Consider the following 16,918-nt stretch of genomic DNA (forward strand, 5'->3'; position numbering starts at 1 on the left):
GAACATTGTACTCAAGAGACCATTTTGTTGATTAGTGCATCAAATGACGCTTTGCTAGACAATAACAGTTGTAAATTATGAAACACCCCTGTGGCAAAGGATTGTATCAAGTTAAGTAAATCTTATTATTGATTCATGTAATTTAGTGAATTAATATTTCATATGTTATAGTTCATATGAGTCATCTCGTAGAGCAATGAAAGGACCCACAGTTATGGCCAGACAGTTGTGCTTTCATCTGGTCATAACAGTTCTGCTTTCTTCCACGATCACCCGGGGATTCTTCATCCGATTCCTCTTTTGCTGCTTCGACGTCTGGGTCTACATCACTGCCGTCTATAAACTTAGCGTTATATCCTTGAAGAAAGTCTTCCTCTTTACTAAATTCGTCATTGCCTGCCTTTTTATCAGCTTCTTGAAGTAAATCACCCAGGACTGTAAAAACCAAACTCAGTACCACTCACGCGCTAGTTTCAGTAGCAAAAGGCGAGATTAGCACTAAAGAAGGCCAATTTGATATAAGCTAACACTATAACTGATGTGTCGACGGAAGTGCCGACACAGTGTGATTTGAGGGTACCGCAATGCACGCTATAAACACACGAAGGATGGCGTGAGGTCTGAAACAGGATACGTAATGAATGCTATAAAGAAAAGTACGTAGCTTTTGGAATACTTAACTTTAATCCATCTTTGTTGTGTACATCGTTCTTGATGAGACATGCTTTAAACGATAAGTATCAATTGCTATGTAAGGCTAATGGCGCCTTGCTAGGTCGTAGCCATGGACTTAGCTGAAGGCTATTCTAACTATCTGCTCGGCAAAGGAGCGAGGCTTCGTCAGTGTAGTCGCTAGCAAAGTCGTCCGTACAACTGGGGCGAGTGCTAGTCCGTATCTCGAGACCTGCCTTGTGGTGGCGCTCGGTCTGCGATCACACAGTGGCGACACGCGGGTCCGACATGTACTAACGCACCGCGGCCGATTTAAAACTACCACCTAGCAAGTGTGGTGTCTGGCGGTGACACCACAATAACTGCTTGATATTCCATGTACGGTATTACACTGAGATAAATTGTCAACGAAAAAACAAGTATGCCCACCATTAGAAAACAGGTGCATCATTACTAACACTACCTAAGATTTGCGACAAGAGCACCAGTGCCAGCAAACCGCCGGAGTCAGGCAGTAAATAAGTCAGCCATTGTTAGCAACTATGTTTCTCATGAAGGTACTGAAGAGCAGGTGTCGCTACTGTGTCCAGTTGGCGGGAACCAAGAAGAGATACAATCTGCAGTCGTAAATTTTACGACGGTTTTGTGATCTAGAGTAAAGCTAAGCCCAACGAAGACACAAATAGCCTTATTCAGAAACAGAAACCACATTCATCTGTAGGGCGTCCCTCTTGCTCTAGCTGCCTCAGCTACATGATTAGGAGTACACCTTGACAAATATTTCAGTTTTAAAACTCATTTCCAAAGCCTAATAGACAAGCCTAAACAAAGATAGTCTCTATAGACGTTCAGCAGACCAATTGTGGAGTATGTAGCTGCATCACTCGCGGGACTATCTCTACAACCGTTAACAAACTGTACACAACTGAACGACGAATATCCAGACTTTACTATCGAAGCCCTTCCGCCCTCGTCTATGAAGCAACAGCGATCTTCCCAATTCATATGCACTTGAGCGACTCAGGACAGGGTATGGGCTGCATGGTGGTCCTGCCAGCACTTAACTGAATTGCAGAGTAGTTTTATATACAACTTGACCAACACACAAATCATGATGGACATATTATAGAGAATACGAAGAACAACGTCTACGCCCACCCCCTCCCTCTCCCCCCAAACCCAGAGCTATAGCCAGAGATATCTCAGACCTATACCATCGTATACCTCGGCCACATGATCGAAGAATCTCTAACGCTTACACAACACGTACCATCCACACCCCATCTGCTTCAACTTACCGAACTAAACAGAATAAGACATACAACACATATTATCACTGCACTTGTAAATAGCGTAGAAAGACAAACCAAATTGTACTTCTCGCCTCCCTGCTGCCTCATAAATATTAGAATCGTTTAATGTCTCTTTTCGTTTCTTTTGCTAGTATATCTGAATATTTGATTCCTAACAACCTTGGTTACCCAAGCAAACAGAACGAACTGTACAGAGAGTCAGCAATATAACACGTATACTTCATAACTCCAAATATACTGCTGCATCTTTTCATCTTTAAGTCTCTTCTAATTTAATGTCAACTTCAATTTTTACGTCTATCCCAACACCACTTAGCTCATTGAATCTCATATTTTATTGCTTCATTGCGTCATTCGTTTCATGGATCTTAACTTAGTAGTAATTATTTAGGCACAATTTTATTCTTATTTTATCATTACATAGATAAGTATCTGCACTTTTCATAGATTCGTATTGATTTTTGATGCCTTCTCTCTCTGTCTCTCTGTCTCTTTCTCTCTCTCTCTCTCCCTCTCTCTCTCTATCTCTCTATCGCTCACCTATGGACAGTCTGAAGATGACCGCTGGCTGGTCGAAATCGGTGACTGCGTTTGGAAATGGTGTCACAAGAAAATAAAAGAACACAAAATTATCATCATAAGTGTTGCAGTTGTTGCGATTCAGGCTTCTGTATTTAGATAAACGTCGCGAAAGTTCCCTTGTAATGGTCACGGATGATTTGCTTGACCATCTGGACGAGTGCTTCCCATCGAACGACCATGCTAGCGACAAGGCGTTGTTTGTCAACTTCCTCCCTTATTTTCCAAACCAAATTTTGAAAACACGCGACAATAATACGCATGAAGACAGTGAAATCACAGGGTGTTCGAATTAGCAACCATTCTGTCACCTGGCGTTGCTCTTAAGCGATACTGGAAAAGTGCTCAGGCCAGAAACTGAGAAGTTTACCTACAGTCTAAAGTAACTACAAAAGGATAAGGTTTCAAATAACGAAATAAAGATCATTTCTGGTTTTATCTTACACTGTTACATACTAACCAACACACCTGCATGTTACTAAACGTGGCGTAATTTTTTGTTATATATCTGGATGTCTGATGCTGCGAAGATGTCCCTCTGCAAATTTCCGACCTAAGAGGCCTTTTGCACTCTGAAAAGTGTCTTGGAGAACGTAGACGTGATCACATGTTAATCGAAGAATGACAAGACTCTTTCATATTTTTTGTTCTCAGAATGAACGAAATGAACGCGGTAGGCTGAATACAGGTTTGTATCTGATATAATTACACCGAGTCTACTGTATACCTGTTAATCTCACTCTGCGTGACGAAGGCAAAAAAATAATGAGTAGCACTTTCACGCGGAGGCCGTCTGATGACATATCGTAGTTTGTTGCATAATGCGGAATGCCGTTCAAAGTGCAAAAAGTAGTGCGGGCACATTGCTTTCTTCCTGCTTGTATGCAGCCTGCCAGAGGTGTCCCAGAGAGAGTCAGGAGATAGCTGGCCTCGCAGTAAACTTCAATAATGGGTGTGGCACATGTAGGCAGACATTCGCATGCAATGACGGACCAGTTACAGATGGCACTGTCTGAACATTCAGAAATGCAGTTCTTTGCCGCAGAGCGAAACAGCAGCAGTAGGTCGTATCTGGGATTTTCCTGTGTTGTCGAAAGAGGTTGTTTATACTTGTTCACATTATCGGTGTTAAGCGGGTCCGCGCCTGGTGAATGTGTGCTCGCTGTGGATGCGCTGTATGTTTCTGTGCCTGGGTGCCCTCCCTGATCTGATAACATTACTTTTATACAATGGCGGGAATGTCATACACGGTAGCAGTCGACGAATCTTGTGAACTCTTTTCTGTATATTGTGTTTAACTGATTACTGACAGGGAGAATAATTGCTGTCACGGAGATGGGGAATCAAGCTGACGTTTCTCCAAACGGTTGTGGTAAAGCATCTAAACACAACACCCGTGCTAACTGCTTGTGTCAGACAAACCGTCGTTAAGTTTACTCGACTCGGAGCTAGTTCACCTACCTATATCGCGAACTAGCTGTTATGCTTTACACTGCGCAAGTAGCCCTCTGTGCTGATAAAAATATTTCAGCGAATACCTATCAAACGTTCGAAGTAGCTCACTTAAATACTAGCTCTTCCAACTGTAACGAATGCATAACACTGTGGAGGACTGAAATAACAACGAATCAAGGCTGAAACCTCCCCTTAGAAAAATTAATGAATTACTGTGCGGATAAACCTTTTACGTTATTTGAATTTCAAACAGCTGAGCAAAACTGAACGTACTCAGACATTTCTCTCTTTACTTATTCTGATCATCACTAAACTGACACACAATATTTTTAGCGCAACGCCATCTGACTTTCAATAATCCCTACAAAAGAATGGCCCTGACTAACATTAACCTATACCTTTCATGAATCACTTACCTCACAAAAATCTTTGTTACTCGAACTACTGCAATACAGCGAGAGCCAATACTGCCAGCTAAATAAAAGATTCTAACTACTGAAGTCACTAACTACTGAAGGCATAGTAAGCAAATGAAAGATTTTGATAGAAAACAAACAATGTATTTACCTTAATAATGTTCAAAAGTCATTATATATATATATATATATATATATATATATATATATATATATATATGGGGCGTTACAAAAAGGTACGGCCAAACTTTCAGGAAACATTCCTCCCACACAAATAAAGAAAATATGTTATGTGGACATGTGTCCGGAAACGCTTAATTTCCATGTTAGAACTCATTTCAGTTTCGTCAGTATGTACTGTACTTCCTCGATTCACCGCCAGTTTGCCCAATTGAAGGAAGGTTATGTTGACTACGGTGCTTGTGTTGACATGCGACTCATTGCTCTACAGTACTAGCATCAAGCACATCAGTACGTAGCATCAACAGGTTAGTGCTCATCACGAACGTTGTTTTGCAGTCAGTGCAATGTTTACAAATGCGGAGTTGGCAGATGCCCATTTGATGTATGGATTAGCACGGGGCAATAGCCGTGGCGCGGTACGTTTGTATCGAGACAGATTTCCAGAAAGAAGGTGTCCCGACAGGAAGACGTTCGAAGCAATTGATCGGCGTCTTAGGGAGCACGGAACATTCCAGCCTATGACTCGCGACTGGGGAAGACCTAGAACGACGAGGTCACCTGCAATGGACGAGGCAATTCTTCGTGCAGTTGACGATAACCCTAATGTCAGCGTCAGAGAAGTTGCTGCTGTACAAGGTAACGTTCAGCACGTCACTGTATGGAGACTGCTACGGGAGAACCAGTTGTTTCCGTACCAAGTACAGCGTGTGCAGGCACTATCAGCAGCTGATTGGCCTCCACAGGTACACCTCTGCGAATGGTTCATCCAACAATCCTCGTTTCAGTGCAAATGTTCTCTTTACGGATGAGGCTTCATTCCAACGTGATCAAATTGTAAATTTTCACAATCAACATGTGTGGGCTGACGAGAATCCGCACGCAATTCTGCAATCACGTCATCAACACAGATTTTCTGTGAACGTTTGGGCAGGCATTGTTGGTGATGTCTTGATTGGGCCCCATGTTCTTTCACCTACGCTCAATGGATTTCATACGGGATACTCTACCTGTGCTGCTAGAACATGTGCCTTTACAAGTACGACACAACATGTGGTTCATGCACGATGGAGCTCCTGCACATTTCAGTCGAAGTGTTCGTACTCTCAACAACAGGTTCGATGACCGATGGATTGGTAGAGGCGAACCAATTCCATGGCCTCCACGCTCTCCTGACCTCAACCCTCTTGACTTTCATTTATGGGGGCATTTGAAAGCTCTTGTTTACGCAACCCCGGTACCAAATGTAGTTCGTGCTCGTATTGTGGACGGCTGTGATACAATACGCCATTCTCCAGTGCTGCATTAGCGCATCAGGGATTCCATGCGACGGAGGGTGGATGCATGTATCCTCGCTAACGGAGGACATTTTGAACATTTCCTGTCACAAAGTGTTTGAAGTCACGCTGGTACGTTCTGTTGCCGCGTGTTTCCATTACATGATTAATGTGATTGGAAGAGAAGTAATATATATATATATATATATATATATATATATATATATATATATATATATATCAGTTGATGATATTCAGTATTACAAATTTACTCTTTCTGATGGACACACGTCCAGATCGTCCGCTCTCAAAATTCTATCTCTCTCCCCACATCCACCACTGCTGGCAGCTCACCTCCAACTGCGCAACGCTACGCGGTGTTCCCAACACTACAATAGCAAATATTCCAACAATGCAAATCAGCCACAGACTGCACACAGCACAGTCAGTAATTTTCATACAGAGCGCTACGTGGCGTTACCAACGTAAAAACCTAAACAGCCTAATTACAAGGTAAGCACCTATAGGCTATAAGCTCACTAACCAAAATTCCCAAAACCACAACTTAGATCACGAGAATATTTCTGATATCTCCGCGTGTTTATTAACTGCCACTTACTTTTGAAGGAGATACAGTCCCAATGTATAGTTTAGAATGGATAGCTTATCAAACCACTGTTAAGCCTGCATCTCAGTACATTTAGTGAACATGCTTTTTGTTGAAAACTATATTTTTTCTTGTGATGTTAGACTAGTCGTAATAATGGATTATCAGTAGAATTTATCTTCTGTCACTGATACAGAAGAATGGCTTCCCATGGGGCAGATTTCTGGTCCCATTTTCGAACAACATCGACACCAACGACTCGTCAATCTACACCGAAATCATCTACTCAGTGCATCTATGCCAACGACACAGCACTGACAGTGCAAGGAGCCGTGCTGGAAGACGTAGAATAGAAGTTGACTACATCGCTGTGTTACATATTCAAAACCACCTAAAACTGAATCCAATTAAGATTCAACTCTGCGCATTTCATTACGGAACAGCGAAGTGATTACGAGACTACGATTCAGATTTGAACAGCGCAGAATCGAACACAGTGACATTCAAGGGCACTTAGGAGCGCCGTTAGACAAGTTTTGATATTTAAATGCTACACAAAGTTGTGCACGGAGCAGCATTAACTATAAGCTATATCATAAACCACACACATCTAAAGGCTGACAATTCAACTAAAGACACGCGGATAACAATTACGGCAAGTTATATTGGAATAATCAGATAGATAATGTTATTTGGAAGGCGAACTAGAAACTACATTTTATCGGTAGAACACTTAGGAGAACAACAAATCCACTAAATGAATTGCCTACACTACGCTTGTCCATCATGTGCGGGAGTATAGCTGTGCGGTATGGGATCCTTGCCAAATAGCATTGACGGGGGTCATCGAAAAGGTTCAAAGAAGTGCAGACCGTTTAATATTTTCGCGAAATAGGGGAGAGTGTCATTATATGGTACGCGAGTTGGGTGGCAACGATTAAAAGAAAGGTGTCTATCGTTGCGGCGACATCTTTTCACGGAATTACAATCTGCATCATTTTTGCCGCACACCTTTGGAGGGTGGAACAATAGAGAAATAATGTGTAAATGGTTCGATGAATCCTCTGCCAACCACTTAAGTGTGAGTTGCAGAGTAGTCACGCAGAAGTAGATGTAAGCTAACATAAAATATTGGGGGCTGATGGGTGTCACAATAGCACGCATCGTCTCAGGACTCATAAAGCCAAATCCCATCTACAAGATTTTCTCCTTACTGGAAGTAGTGCCACGCCGCGTGCAATGGGAAGTGACACCAACAGCAACGATGCCCATCTTATCTTCAGACATCAACCCCTGCCTGACACACAGGTCAGGTTACACTAGAGAAGTCGCTACACGCATGGTTTCGTGAAACAGAGTGCCTACTTTCTGGCTTATGCCCACCTGTTCCTCACCTGCCATCCAGTACGAAGGGCCTGATGAAAAGGCAACCTCAACGGCGGAGTATTGTAAATCCTCAGTTCCACTAGGTTCAGTATACAGCTTGTGATATGTTCATCTTAAGAGTCGTCATGAACATTTTTTCTGTGTTCCGACAGATAACTGCAATTTCGTTTTTGGAATATATAACTAGAGTCAGCCCAAACAAATACTCTTCATCACATCTTTCATGCGAGGTCTAGTGTCGACGAAAACCTTCGATTTATTTCCCGTTAAAAACACAATGATTTTTAAAGCTGAATTTTACGTGCGTTCCCATATTAGTCTTGTGCGACATTTGTTTTAGGTATGTGCACTAACAGGGATAATGGAATACGAAGACTTACCAGTACGCAGACAGCGACTGAGCTGACTGCTACATGCCTGTAGCAGTCAACGCGGCCCAAGAAATTCCTAGAATCAATCAGTCAGGTCAAGTATTTCTCTACACTAAAATAAACAATGTTGATTTTGGAAATAATTCTGCGTAAAAATATACGAATCACTTAGTCTATTTTAACTTAAAAACATTTCTGTGTTCAATGCGTCTACGTAAGTAGTAGGGCAAAGTATGTGTGGCCCTGCTCTGCACTGTTGACAAATTTGAAGACTGCCATAGATGTGGCAATGTCATAGTGACATCATGGCGGGAAGTTAAATTTCGGTGGGAAAATAGGTAAGTGGGACTTCCTCTACTGACTTAACCCCCTCCCTCCCCCTCCCCTCACCACCCAACTCCCCTCTGGACATTGGCGAGAAAAGGACTCAGTCTGTGCTGGGCTGCCAGATAGGATGGATATGTCTTTATTTTTGAATACATTGCTCCCCTCCCTTTCTCTCTCCCATGTGAAAATTGGCAGGAAAAGGACTGTTTGTGCTGGGCTGCCAGGTAGGATGGACGTACATATGCATTGTTCATTTGAACAATTGGAGTTGTGATAGACAGTACCTCCATCCAGGTTGTTCACCATGAGGTACAGAGTCAAACTGATCGAGTTCACAGCGCCACCGCCAGAGGGCGCTGTTGTACCTCCCCCTCTCCTCCTAAATGACATAATAAAAGATGGCGTCCTGGGGCAAAAGTGGCATGAAAAGAACTCAGTCTGTGTCTGGCTGCTGGACTGGGAGAACAGACGTAATTGTTTCCTATGTTCAGTGGATGAGATGTCTATACTGGAGAAGGAGGATTATATTAGCTGTAACCATGCATCTGAGGACTGTGCCAATAGCAATGATGTTTGATGTAGACGAATACATTTCATGAAATAATGCAGCAGGATGCAGCTACATTACACTTTGCAACACATGCTCATAAACAGTTTTGACAATATGTGGAATATTTAAACAATTTATGGGATTCAAGGCAGTGTATGGAATATATTTATTTGTTTATTTATGGAATTTTTCAGGAAACTGATCCCGACCCTCACTCTTCCCTCCCCCTCACTGGTACAGGCAGATTGTCGACTCTGAGTTATTCGAATAGCCCCCTCTCACTCTTGATTGACTACTTAATTAAAATGATCAATCAGTTAACCCCTCCCCCTACAGTAACACCCGCCCCACCCACCACCCCTCTACCCCTCCCCTCCTCTACTTGGAAATAGGCGACTCTGTGGTGGGAAATTAAGGATCCCATGATAGGAAATCGAAGTGTATATTGTTTATTTATAAAAAAAACTCAGTTTGCAGGGATTGGATTTCTTTTGCTTATTATTCTCTGCTGTTTGGAAAGATGCAGGTCTTGTAAGAAGTAATTAAATCGATCGCTTTTTTTTCATTCCGATCACACAAGGAATTCCATCATGAATCACCTATCACGCGTAATTACACTGGTAAAAATCTTTCGATCGCGAAGAATGTGCCATCCACTGGACCACAGAGACTGCCAGTAGTTGGGGTGCACCGGCGGCACCTGCAAAGCAAAGATGCGGCCATCAGTTGCTGAGCCGAGAGCAGGTGTCCATTCTGGTCCCGCAAGCATGAGGCGGCGGCATCCCTCTGACACCTGAGAAATTCCTGTCGAAACACGTGTTTACCTAGTCACTGAGACTGACGCATAGCCTTTGTACCTGCAGCTCCAGCGCAGGCCTAATTGCCGAGCAAGAGATCTTTGCCTAGCAACTTCCCCCCCCCCCCCCCCCCCCCCCCGCAAGTGCAGCTAAAAGGTTGACAGCGTTATACTGTCGTCTTATGTCTATGTAAATAACATCCATGTCTCCCTCTGGACCCGCTATAGAAATATTTTGCAATGCTCTCCAGAATAACACAAGATGCATTCTTCCTAGCCATCCTAATGGCAGAGCTCTTCCATTACATATCAGCCCCTTACGGAAATCGTAAAGTGTCGCAGAAATAGTTAACAGTCACTTTTGATGTTATAGGAGCTTTCGTGATGTTTCAGCTTGTCTGCATGGAAATTCTTGTGCTAACAGGACCTTTTACGAAAATAGCCCAGAATAACACATGATACATTCTTCCTAGCGATCCTAACAGGACAGCCCACCCATCATGTGTTATACTTCCCAGAAATCGTAACATCATGCTTTCAATATATGTCTCAGAAACGTTTCGCTCATGTTCTCACCGCTAAAAGTCTTCATCATGTCTGTGCATACTGGCAAAAAACACATTCAATCATAAAAGCTTTCTTGTTGTTTGGAAAGTGAGCACTGTCTGAACACAGACGGGAAAATCAGAACAATCACACAAACAGAATTCGAAGAACTGTCCTACAGAACAGAAAAATGGCTGGAATTTTCGGTGTCCTATAGCTGCTGGTCTGCAGATGTCCTAATGCCACAATGGCAGATGAGGACCCGCATCCCACCAGAGATGGATGGTCTGCTTCAACTTGTCTTTGAACAAATGAACAAAGAATACATCACGTTACTCTCAGAACCTTCCGTAGATACCGTGCCTTCATCTTGTTCGAACCAGTCTGTAGAGGCTACTATGTCCCAGGACAAAGGATGTCTTGTGAATGAATGGAGCATTCTGATTGGCTCTTAATGAATTTACCTGCCAAACTACTGATGCTGTCAGTGAGAGAGCACTGCCCCTTTTCTGTAGACGAGACTTTCAGCGGCGAAACTATCTGTACAGATCGCCATATTGCACTGACAGTTCTACCCTACAAAAATGGTCTACAGATCATGAAATATGGGAAGACACTTCCTCCGTTACACTGCTCTGTCACTGACGATGGAAACTTGAATATTTCAGCATGAAACCGATATCCAAGCCGGCTATATATCACCACATACTGTATCGATGTAGTAAAATTCGTATCCTGCACCAAACAAAATCATCACTTGTGCATCTGTGGCTGATGCATAACCAGAGCACCCTCAGTGGACTGAGATCACTCTCCAAACTGTTGTTGGTCCCGGCACGCTTGGTTGCTTGTTTTCTACACCCATATCCAGACTCTGGGTTTACAAGATCATATGTATTTACATATGGTTTGCCACAATACATACCATTTACACTTCTCAGTATCAAGCACTTAGCAGTATGCTACCAATCGCTTGCACAGTATAATTTCGAAGATATAGACTGGATGTTATTTCTCTAGAAAGCCGAAACTTTGACGAGGTGCAGTTTGCTGTGAACGTATGAGTAAATAGAAACTTGTCCCATCTGCAAAGGTCTATACGTAAAAACTCGAAAAAATAGAGGAAACTGATATTTCCACTCACGAATACCGACGTCGGTGATATAACATATTCCAAAACATCCTTATAATTTACAAAGTTAACTAAGGTCCTTCTTATGACTAGAGAACCAGCAAATGTGTCTTCCACCCATCTTGCACCTGCTAGATGCACACAACACACACCACAATCGATGTTCCCTCAACCAAATAAAGGTGGGAAATGTGCAGAAGCAGACAACTGGACAATTTACGTGGGAAGGAATAATGGTCCAGCGCAAACACACGTTCACATTGAATCTTTTCAATTGTCCATGGAGAACACAAGCGATCACAAAGGATGTTCAATACATACTGAGCACTATTTCACTACTCAACCATCTAGAGGGCGACACGGTTAGGTCTGCTATATTCCTTCATCAAAACAGGCCTTTCCATTCGGATGGTTCCTGCCATTAGCTGAAAATGTGAATCATTCCCACCGCTCGCCAATGCCGCCACTTACTCCTCGCGCACCAGGTAGAATTGTCCTAGGAAACCAGTCACATGTATTTTATCACTGTATTTTCAATTAAATATTACGATCGCGATCTCAATTAGACAATATTCGACAATGAGCGAACTTTCGGAAACACCCCCGGATGACGGCTGTGGCTCTGGAAATAGAAATATCTGTACCATTCTTATGACTTGCCATATTTTTCCAAGTAAAAAAAACTTTCATTCCGTTTGTGGCTATCGCAGTATTCCCGTCAAATCCACACCTTCCGTTACGACAGGACATAGTCATTTTCTTTGCACATGTCAGAACACACACACACTTTATAAGCTTGATGCTCAAGCCGAACCTATCACACATCCTCTGCTACTAAGTATAATACTTCGCCAATAACCGACTGCTGGCGATATGAAAATCAGCGATGGGTGGACATGTCTCATAAGTTAAAAACACGATGGCAACGACTATGTTACTGTCACAAGCGGTCTTGGTTCTACAGGTGCTCACAAGTATCACCAACGATATTCATGTTAAAAACTATACAAACCTTATAAATCGAGGTTTATTACCTCGAAATGAAGTGGTTTTTCCACACAAATACTGCGACACTGAATATAGATGGTAATCGCTGGAGTGTATATTAACAGACAATAATTGTGGTTGCACGTCGCTGACAGTGTAAGCTTGTAATAAAACCGCAGAATTTAGAGAGTGATTCGGCTAAGGAATGTGGTATATGAAGCAGGTATTTGCAACTCCCTCAAAGCCGTTAGATATTTCTCCAGTATTTGTAACGCATTCTATCTCAATGCCACATCACAGGTTCTGCGATATAGCCTCTTGGTTACAGGTAATGGTTGATTCAGAATCATCACATACAGTAAATGGTATTGAGGTCACAAGAAATATATACAGGCTTTTCAGATGTCTAGTGTTACGCTTTCTGGTAGAAATGCTATTTGCGATTTGGAATCAAGTCTTTCCATTCAACCACATACCTGCATTCGATCCTATGGAGAAGTCTTTTAATGATTACAGCCACTAGTGAATCATATTTGTGGCACGCTCGTATCTCAAAATGAGTCACCTTTTTCGAACCTATGTGCTACAGTAAAACTCCAACGTGGTTTTAGATAGTCTCTATGCATCTTCCAACTGCAACTAAGACTCTGCCCTACCATCCCTGCAGATTTTCGTGTATGATCATTCCAGTTTAAGTCGGGACTGACCAGAAGCTGGAGAAAGCTATATCTACAACATTCTGTAGCCCTTGTAGAAAGAGGCTAAGCTGAGTTAGTGCGACAGGACCATGTTTTGACCATTCAATGGAAATAGGAACATGTTGCCGTATCTCTGCCAACCGTGGATGATGTGTAAGGTCAACGCCAAATAAAGCCCACTCCTGCAACACGAGGTAGTATAAAGACAGTACGAACAGCTGCAGTGGTGTTTCTTATTGGGGGAATTAGGAAGACTCAACATCATACAGGTACTGCAGTCTGAAGCAGATCCACATCCCTTAGGGTCCATTCCTGTCTATCACCCCAACATTCTATTATCGTTATTCTGTACCATCCAAAAGAGAAAAATTACGAAATATAAAGGCTCCACAAGCTTCATCTGACAGAGAACTCACTAAGATTTTTACCAGATCTCTCTCTCTCTCTTCAGATGCATAGGAAACAAATACCGTCTGCATGCCAGCATGGAGCACGTGCAGCGATCCTATTAAATGTACAGGTATTGATCCACTGGAGCAGGTGGCCAGTGATCGAAGTAGCTTGCACACACCATTGTAAAGTGTCAGCGCCCGTACTGTAGGAGGAGGATGACAGTATCCCACAGACAGTACCAACAGTCGAAAGAGAGGCTCCCTGTATTGTTGTTTGAAACATAGTCTTTTTTCTGCTGTAACACGCTTTGTACACTGCCATGCATTTTCTTTTTTTTCGCCACAACTTCGATGTCTGTGTCAGGTTCTAAACTGACATTAACACTTTCTGATCCATTGGCTCTCACAGAAAACTAGACATTGTACAGTGTAAATCATGCTGTTGCTGCTGCTACAACAACACACTCACACACACACTCTCACACACTCACATTGGATGGTTTTAAATAAAATACAGTCACAACATAAGGAAACTGGAAGAGTTTTGCGGTGTTGTGGGGCGTTCACAAACTTCTGTCCGGAGGAGATTGACAGCCTCTATATTTAAACTCATCTGTTACAGTGATGGGATAGCTGATGGCTCTGCGTTCCGTTTCTACTCCTTCCTCATATTGCAGTCATTTATGCGATCATTGTTTCGGTCTAGCTTCCCCCAGAAGGTGTTGCGAATGTAGATAGATAATTGTGCAATACGTCCATTCATTGTTAATTCTCGAAGATATACTTCATCGAAGTATACCAGACAGCGATCTATTCGTACATATTCCTAGCACCTTGAGCATAGTGCGTAATTTACGATCTTTCTTTATGTGGCTGGGAGTTACAGGGCATTCTCCTATTCTTAGGATACTTAGAGACTGAAAGATCCCGTCGCATTGACTTTCACCAACCCGCCCTGCAGCACCGTTACTGATTTAATCTGCAGCTGAGCATAAGTATATTCCACGTCTCGTGAACGAATGGAGCTTGCCGAGTCCGTAACTGCTGTCCCGCACCAATTCAAGTGCACAAGATGTCTCCAGATGCACGCATGTCGAGAAGGTTAGCACCCCTCATCGGTGTATATTAGTAGATATGAAAGTGTTGTGATAGCAGACAATTAACAACAAACCTCTCGGTCATCAGAGAACTTCAATCTCATGTGTGATGAAACGTGACCATCCTGCTTCGACACATTCCTCTAAACGAACGAAGATTTATGCGATGTACTCCAGCCCCTTGTCACATCTTGGGTATAAAATCGAGACTTCAGAACTAAGGTGATTTTAAGTTAGCGACAGGTGTTTGTGAGGCACTGTAGTCCCTGTATATACATCTGATTGACAGATGTCCTGTTTTCAGAGTTAGTGGCGGCACGACGTGTAATTTCGCATGTCAAACGAAGCTGCTACACGTTTATCTGTTTCCTTGTAAGAGGTTTTCTCCGTTACTAACGATCATTTTGTGTAGGTTTGATGCGGGAATAGTATAATTTCTGTACTGAGATCGGATGTGAACAGTGGGCTCTATACGTCTCTGGAAAGCTATATTGTGCATATATCACACATAATCGTGTTTTAAGGAAGTAGTTTTTTTCATTTTACAGTTTGTAGCCATAGTTTATCGTAGTCAAACCTTCAGAAGGACGTATGCCATGCATTGTAAATGTATTTCTTACATTGGAATATTACAGCATTGCATTCCACACGCCTAATAGGTCAGAAACTGAAGCGATCTAACATTATAGCGTGTTATAGGTGCAGAACCGTACAGCCTTAGGAGTGCCTGTGTTTATGTTCTCTCTTACCAATACCTTCCTGGTACTGGTCCCAGACACTAGAACAATTTGTAGTATTGATTGCGTAGTTGATTTATGTAAAATGCTTCCAACTCCATCCGTCTGGAGCTCCATCCTGCATAAAAACCACCCGTTTCTCCGTTTCTTCTTAACTGTCTGCTATTACATCACAACGCTTTCATATATACTACTATACACCGATAAGGGGTGTTAACCTTCTCGACATGCGCGCATCTGGAGAAATCTTGTGCACTTGAATGGGTACGGGACAGCAGTTACGGACTCGGCAAGCTCCATTCGTTCACGAGACGTGGAATGTAACGGTCTACTTATGGTCAGCTGCAGATTAAATCGGTAACGGTGCTACAGGGCGGGTTGGTCAAAGATGGTGTGAGGGTATCTTTCGGTCTCTAAGAATGGGAGAATGCCCTGTGACTCCCACCCACATAGAGAAAGATCGTAAATTACGCACTATGTTCGAGGTGCTAGGAACACGTACGAATAGATCGCTGTCTGATATACTTCGATGATGTGTATGTTCGAGAATTAACAATGTATGGCCGTACTGCACAAGACACCCTTTGTGCAGGGCATAGGAGCCTCTACAGACTGGTTCGAACAAGGTGGGGGTGAGGCTAGAGGGGGCGGGGGGGGGGGGGGGCAAAGTATCCACGGAAAGTTCTGTGACATCTGAGAGTCATGTGATGTCTTCTTTGTTTGAGTTTACAGAAACAAGTCGAAGCAGACCCTCCTCACCCACCAATGTGGCTTTAGAGCAGCAGCTGTAGGACATCGAAAATTCACCGAAAATTCCAGCCATTTTTGTCATCTGTAGGACAGTACTTCGAATTCTGTTTGTGCACCTGTTCTGATTTTCACGTCTGTGCTTAGACACCAGTGTGTGCTTCGAGAAGTGAGGAAAATAACGTCCCTGACTCCAGCAGCAGCAAATATAAACCAAGTCCACTCACGTTTCAGAAATGTGATGAACACCACAGCTGCATTAGGAATCAGGATTTATTTTCTCTCTGGCAGTGGCTTCAAACAAGCAGCTAAACCTCGGAAAGTGGTAAGTATTCTGTTTTTAGAGTTACAGGGAGATATTTATTTCGACTTCCAAATATCGTCGTTTTGGCATGTAAAATCAGATATTACAGCTGATATCAGTTTCGGAATCTGCTTCCCACAAAAGTGCGCGAAATGTTTCTGATAGGTTTCGCAAGTGTGTCGCGAGCTTTTTAGAGTCCTCGTTCAAGTGTAATGGTGGTGGTATTCCTCGGAATAAAACATAAATTCTCTGAACATTCTCACGTCAACTGAAAAGCTCTTTCTTTTTCTTTTGCAGTGGTACATTTAGATCCTGAGGAATTTTCGAGTTATGTATGTGACAATATTGC

Source organism: Schistocerca serialis, chromosome 6 (assembly GCF_023864345.2).
Source record: "Schistocerca serialis cubense isolate TAMUIC-IGC-003099 chromosome 6, iqSchSeri2.2, whole genome shotgun sequence".
NCBI lineage: Eukaryota > Metazoa > Arthropoda > Insecta > Orthoptera > Acrididae > Schistocerca > Schistocerca serialis.